Source organism: Penaeus monodon, chromosome 43 (assembly GCF_015228065.2).
Source record: "Penaeus monodon isolate SGIC_2016 chromosome 43, NSTDA_Pmon_1, whole genome shotgun sequence".
NCBI lineage: Eukaryota > Metazoa > Arthropoda > Malacostraca > Decapoda > Penaeidae > Penaeus > Penaeus monodon.
Genome location: NC_051428.1, coordinates 31,556,029 through 31,563,528, shown reverse-complemented (window position 1 = coordinate 31,563,528; position 7,500 = coordinate 31,556,029). Strand labels below are relative to the sequence as shown.

At 45.1% G+C, this 7,500-nt stretch overlaps 1 protein-coding gene across 1 annotated transcript in view; it reads right to left on the bottom strand.

Annotated features, from left to right (window-relative positions):
- LOC119568122 (gamma-aminobutyric acid receptor subunit rho-3-like) overlaps window positions 1-7,500 on the bottom strand; it is a gene marked incomplete at its 3' end in the record, with an annotated part of 96,173 nt that overhangs the window by 39,455 nt on the left and 49,218 nt on the right.

Genomic DNA, 7,500 nt, shown 5'->3' with positions numbered 1-7,500 from the left:
CTCACACACACACACACACACACACACACACACAACACACACATATATATATATATATATAGATATATATATATATATATATATATATTATATTATATATAGATATATATATACATATATATGCGCGCGCAAACCCCACACACACACAAACACACACACCAAAACACACAAAACCACACACACACACACACACACACAACACACACACCACACACAAACATATATATATATATATATATATATATATATTATATATATATATATATATATATATATATATATATATATATATATATATATATTATATATATATTAGTTCATATATATATATATATATATATATATATTATATATAAAATATTATATATATATATATATATATATATTAGGGTTTATATATATTTGTATATATATGTGTATATACACACACACACTAGTTGTTGTTGCTGTTGTTTGAGATTTGCGAAATTTTTGGCTTCGCCCGGGCCTCATATATATGGCCCGGCCTGTGTCAGCTATTTATTTGGGTCTCTTTATTTGTTTTCTGACACTTTTAAGCTTACCGTGGTGGCGGGATTGCCAGCAGGCGCTCCTGCCGCCATGGTGTAAGCATGCGGCATAATCTCATTACCAGCCCGGCGGCTGTTGTGGGCGGTCCTTGTCTTAGAAATTGTGTGTGTTCACAATTCTGTAAGTAATGTACCAACGTGATGGTTTGGCTCACCACAGTGCTGCAACACACTTCTTTCACGGTCAATTGTCTGTATGATCTGCCAGGGGCAGTGGTTTAAACCCAGTCTGATTCTGTGAAAAATGATTTCAGTACCTCTATTTATTGCTTCAGAGAGTGCCAGTGGCGTCTGAGTACCATCTGGGCGAGGGGGAAGATCTCGTTTTCTCTCTGTGAAGCTGCAGGAGGAAGGGCACGGTTTTATGAACATAGGATATATATATATATATATATATATATATATATATATATATATATATATATATATATATATATATATGTATGTATTATGTATGTATAGGCACACGAGGAGGAAGCGTTGTCCATTACCATCATGGATTGTGTGGCATCCCTTGCTGCAAAGCCGGCGCTTGCAGTGTGGTTTAAGGGATCGACTGATCCATCCGTGAAGTAGGTTTTACTGGCTGCAATGACCCTCTTAACTTCTGCCTTTAGACTAGGCATGGTGTATCGATTCTTTCTCCTTGACAAGCTCATAACAGAGAACTCGATCAAGGTTCGCGCCCACGGCGGGGCTTCAACAAAGTCAGGATGGAGGGAGTCCATGGCCTTGGCAAGTAGTTGTTCTTTGAGCTGATAGCGTATCAACAACCTGGCTGTGTGAGATAGCCAGGAGTTATTTGCAAACAGCTCGTGGTCTTGTTCTAGGTGTCTGACTATTTTTTGTCTCATGTTTGTGTTCCTGGGGGCTTGGGTGACCTTTGAAAGGAACTGAGCTGCCATTAGATCAATTCGTGATTCCAGGGGGAGAGGGTCTGCCTCCATGAGAAGGTTGAGGGCCTTCGTCCACCTTGGGGCACCCAGAATGATCCTGTCGGCTTCATTTTGGATTGTCTCCAATTTTACTCTTAATTTTGGCTTTGCGGCAGACAGGGAGACAGAAGCATAACCATAATGGGACGGATGGCATGTACATAGACTGATCTTAGTATGTTATGTCTGGCTCCTATGTGTCTCCCGGACATTGCTCTCATGACTGCTTTGGTTCAGTCAACCAAGTACAGGACCTCCTTTTTAAAGGAGAGGGTCCGGTCAAGCATTAACCCAAGGTATTGGAGTCCATTCCCTGGATTCTCAGACTTGTGCCTTGAACATTTAGTTTCAGAGCCATGGCTTTGGATTTGGCTGCAGAGATCTTTGGTCCTGTCCTACAGTACTCCTCAGATACAAGGTCCAGACAGCACTGGGCTTTACCTAGGCAGTGTGCTCCAGTGGAGATGACTGCAAGGTCGTCTGCATAGGAGATGATCTTGCACCCCACTGGGAGCTGTATGTTGAGGATGCAGGACATTAGGGTATTGAAAAGGGCTGGACTGAGGACCCGACCCTGAGGTGTTCTGACTTTGGCTGTTCTGTTCCTGAAATAGTCACCTATCCAAGCCAGGAGTTTTCTTCTGATATCCCTTCTGGATCAACTGAATAGCAAGAGAACTTGCTAATTCAAAGCCTTTTCCAGGTCTAGAAAAACTACCACAGAAGTGACGGTGCTGATTGTGCTTAAAGCATGACTATGTTGTGTGCTGTGCTCATGCCCCTTGTGAACCCATGTAGGTGTTCACGTGGGGGTCCCATTATCCATTGGAGTCGGTTTAGTACCATTCTCTCGGCTGTCTTGCCCAGACAGCTGAGGAGAGAGATGAGGCAGTACTTTCCTGGCTCCTTTGGGATGGGAACTATGATGGCCCTCTTCCAGCTCTGGGGTTAGAGTGGAAGTTTCCCAGGACTTGTTGATGAGTTGCAGGAATGCAAGCTCACCTGCCAGTCCTAGGTGGGAAATGATGGGGTACAAGATCCCATCAGAGCCGGGGCTGTGGAAGAACTGTTTTTGTAGGTTTGTCTTAGTTCCCTCAGAGAGAAGATAACATCTGAGTTATCAACTTTGGCTGCCCTCTCTTTCATATGAGCAAGTCTGCCGGGTTGTAGGCGTTGTTGCTTTGCCCTCCCGTTCAGCTGGCAGACTGTTGCTGTTTTTTCTCGCAGAGAACTCCTGCACTAGTCTGTTTGCTTCTGCTTGAGAGTCGTGGTGTGTGCACCTTGTGGCTGAGCAGCTAGTAGCTCGCCTGACCCGTTGCCATAGTTCTGTAAGGGTGGTTCGGTGGTCAAAGGACTCACACCATTCCAGCCACTGTCCTGCCTGACTCTTATGGCCGTTTCCTTGGCATCCCTGACTGCTTCCCTTAGGAGGGCTAGGTTGTCAGGGGTTATTTGCCTTCGGAAATGTTTTCTACACATGTTCACCCTGTGATTGACTTCCTTAATTTCCCGTCAAGGCGTCCTTATAACTCCGACCATGGCCGAGTTTTAGTCTGTGAGGCTGCTTGATTTATGGCACTGATAAGTCTGCTTCAAGCACATCCACGTTTCACTCAGTGGGGGTTCATTGCTTGTAAGACAGTGGGCCTAGGCATCCTGAAAGGCTTGCCAGTTGGCCCTGTCTGTTTCCCATTTTGGATATAGTTGTGGCATTTGGGCTGGGCCAGCATCCATGAGGGTAGTAACTATGCCATAATGGTCACTTGTGACAGTCTCATCGACACACCATCTAATTCTCTCCACCAGAACCACAGTGGCCAGTGTGAGGTCTAGGACCCCTCCTCTGACATGCGTTGGCTCTTGGCTGTTGAGAAGAGCGATCTCAGGGACAGTCTCAAGCATGTTGGATATGTGATGGCCTGCTGCATCCGGTACCCTGCAGGGAGCCAGGATGGGGTGGTGTGGCATTGAAGTCCCCCCCTATGATCATCGATCCTGTGCTGCAGTTGCACAGACCTGGCTGATGTCTAAGCTCCTGCAGCCTGGATTGCTGTACACATTGTACAGCTTGAGGGGGCCCCCAGCCAGGTGAATCTCAACAGCAAGAAATTCAAACATTCTCTCCACAGTGTGGTGCATCGGCTATTGCGGAGCATGGGAATGTTGCTCTTCGGACACAAAAAATGTGCTCTGACCAAGGGTGACAAGCCTCTTTTGCCAGCTATGCTTGGCAGCATTAAGACATGATAGCCTGAGAAGTGAACAGTCCTTCTACTAATGTTCCTTGATTGCACCCTAATACTGTTTGGTCACCTGTTTTAGTTAAAAGGTTTCCAGTTTTAACAATGGAAAGAACTGATGGTGGAAGTGAAACTCAATAACCGTAACATATGTAATTATAAATTGATTTACAGATTAATATACATTTTGTTTATGACAGTGGTGGCGGCGGGTGTGCTGCTTTCCAGTTTTTTATGTTACTTTTGATTGTTGTTTGTATAACCTCCATTTTTATTGGAAGCCTCGGGTTTCCCAGGAGGCTGTTTTATTTTATTTAATTGCATATACTGCATTAATGATTTTCTTATACTCATGTTAGAACTTATTTTGCATGCTATTTTATTGATTTGTTAAGGGTTGTTTTATTACATTTGCAGAGTGTATTTCTGGTAATCTTTAGTTTTGCGAGACTGTTGCTCTATTGCTCTAATATATCTCAACATATTCCCTCCCCCTTTTGAGCTACAGAGTGTGGTTCTGAGGTTGTTTACCGTCTAGCACTTCTGATCTTTGACTGCGTTGACGCAGCATCAGCGGTCAGTGGGTGAGCAGCTGCCCTAAGACCTTGGATGTCAGTTTGGGTGAGGGCGCTGGGCTGGTTTGTAGTGAAGTCTCTTCGTTGGCCCATTGCAACCTCTCTTACCATGGTCATCTACTACGTAGCTTCAGACACAGAAATGCCTGTTTTGATACATCATGATCTGCACTTGACCATTAGCCATTTCGGCATCACCAAACTGTCAGTAGGTGTGTTCTGAGGTTGTTTACCGTTTAGCACTGCTGATCTTTGACTGCGTTGATGCAGCATCAGTGCGTCAGTGGGTGAGCAGCTGCACCAAGACCTTGGATGTCACTTTGGTGAGGGCACGGGTTTCGGGTTGTAATGGACATCCTATTCGTTGGCCCCATGCAACCTCTCTCTACCCAGGTCATCTCACTACGTAGCTTCAGACACAGAAATGCACTGTTTTGGATACCATCATGATGACTGCACTTGACCATTAGCCAGTTCGGACATCCCCGAACTGCAGCAGTAGCGGTCTGCTTGCAGAAACAATCGTTACCTCATGTGGCATAAGCTGACAAACAACCTGTGTTCTCGCCATCAGTAACCCTGGAAAGCTGGCAGAACTGCGAAGCATACTGAACATAGCCTCCAACTTAGTCAAATCACCATGAGTAAGTTGATTAACAAGTCTAAAGGTTGGGATCCCTAGTCCCGTGGTGGCGGCTACCAATGTTTTTGTTTGTTTGTTTCTTCAAATGTAATGTCAAAATTGCTACAAGGTGATGGATAGGGTGACGGGTATCTGGGTAACGGGAATGGAGCGACTGGTGTGGGTCGGCGGCGTGACTGGTGACGTCATAGCGGACTGCTTGGGTTCAGTCACTGGGTTCCGTTGGACAGTTCAGCTAGGCGGGGCATTCCTGTGATGCTATGGGCGAGGTGAGGGTGCTAGTATTGCCGTTTGCACCTCAGGGCCTTATTTTTGTTTTGTTTTCTGTGTTTTCGGTTCTTATTAGTTACTTGCACATGGATGAGGGTCGGCTGAGGGGCGTTTTGAGAAGGGTGGCCGAGGATTTGATTATTTTTTTGTTTCCTAGCAGGACTCGCTCTGCGACAGGAAGGATATCCTCATTAGAGGGGCAGGTGCCAACTGTTGTAGTCGATATTGTTGCTATGGTAGGTAAGGCAGGCCTAATTCTGGTGAGCGATTTACCAGAGATTCTGGAGAATCTTGTTCGTGTACTATTGCAGGGCTCGGGTACTGTGACAGTTGAGTCTAGTGTGACAGGTTTTATTAGACAGTGGTCTGTAGAGTCTAGAGGGGTGCAGAAGACAGCAGTTGTGGCTCCTTCCAGGATACCTATTAACCCTGAGGTCACAGGTGATCCACAGGCATTTGATGAGTTGGAGCCCCAGGCGGATTATTTGGGCCATATTATCTCAGGGGATGGGGTGAAACCTCAGCCACAGAAAGTTAGGGTGATGAAAGAGTATCTTTTTCTGATTACCATGTGAGCATTGCAAGCATTTTTAGGTGCTGCAAAGTTCATTAAGGGGTTTGCAGACATAGCAAAACCATTTGTTTGTAGATAATAAGAGTATATAGAGTGGAATTCTAAGGCAAAAGAGGCTTTTGAGCTCTTGAAGGGAGCTTTAAGTGAAGACATACTGCTGAACTTCCCGGATTTCAATAGAAACTATGTATTAAGCACCGATGCCATGAAGTTTGCCATTGTCTTTGTCAGATTTTTGTCGGGTACTGAAAGGGCCAGAGCTTATATATCATACAATAAAGCATGAGGCATTAGCCATTGTCTATGGGCTCCAAGTAAATCATACCAGTCTTCAGAGTGGAGGGTCATTCGGCCTTTGCGGCATTTATTCTTTAGCAAGGAAGGATCAGACCAGGTGGCTAGGTGGGGAATGGCCATAGCAGATTTTGATATTCAGGTAGACTATATACCAGGTAGGGATAATGTTCTAGCTGTTGTGCTATCCCATATTTGAGAGGCTGATTATCCCATTGATGATTTGGTAGTAGGAGCCATTACTAGGGGCAGACAGCACGCCAGAGGGGCAGTAGAACAACCTGGTGATACAGGGAGGAGGGTTCCAGACGATATTTAAGTATGGTCCATCAAGGAATTAAGGAAGACTCAGGCAGTGGATCCTTTTTGGGGTTTGGTGAAACGTCACCTGGTGGTAGGGGTGGCCTTCCCAGAGGGGGTCGGTAGGTTTCTTCCTGGAAGCATAGATAGTACAATTTCGGCCAGATGCCCTTTTATATAACTCCAAAAAAACGTTTATGGGTTAAGATTTTGGGTAGTGGCCCAGGAGTTCAAGAGGTTACTTTGCAGTCTTCCTATCCGGGTTGGGGGGGTGACTGCTACTCTGGTGAGGGGAGAAGTTTGCCTTTTTAAGGATAAAGGGTTCTGTAAAATTTTACAAAAAAATGCAAAATCGCTTCTTTGTAAGCTGGGGAGGGAGGCCCGCACCTTTTTAAATTCCCCCGAACCTTTCAAGATTCATATGGATTTAGGGGGCCCTTTCCCCATAGCAAAGGATTTAAGTATTTCTCACAGGGGGGGATGCCTTTAAAAACCAAGTACCGGCACCAGAGGTCCCAAGAGCTTCATCGAGCCCGAAAGATAAAAAAAGGGAAGCTCCAGGGCATGTCATGACAGATAGTGGTCGGGGATTTGTAAATGATTGTTAAAGGAGTTATGCACCAGTTAGCATGGGTAGTTTGTCATAACCCCCTTTCACCCTTTTAAAAACAGCGGGTAGAGAGAGAAAAATGGGCCCTTAAAAAAATTTTCTGGGGATCCTTTTTTGGGAAAACTCAAATACTGGAATTGATGTTCCCTTTTGCTCCCAGTATACCTTTCTCCATTTTTTGTTTTGAAGACTGTCCCCAAAATGGCCATATTTGCTTTTTGCGGGGGGCGGCCCCCGGGTAAATTTGGAGAATTTTCAAAAGAGATTGAGTGATGGTAGTGGGGTTTTAAAGTGCTGCCGTACACTCAAGGACTCGCAAAGGGGCCCGAGACAGACCTCAGGCAGGCACCTTTTCTTTATGAAGGAGGCCGGGTTTTTTTTCAGTCTATACAAAACCCGGGGTTAAGTAAAAAGGTACAGTCACAAAGTCGGGCCCCCTTTTTGGGTGACAGATGGGTTAGTGAAGGGTATACAATTATGGAGGCGTCAG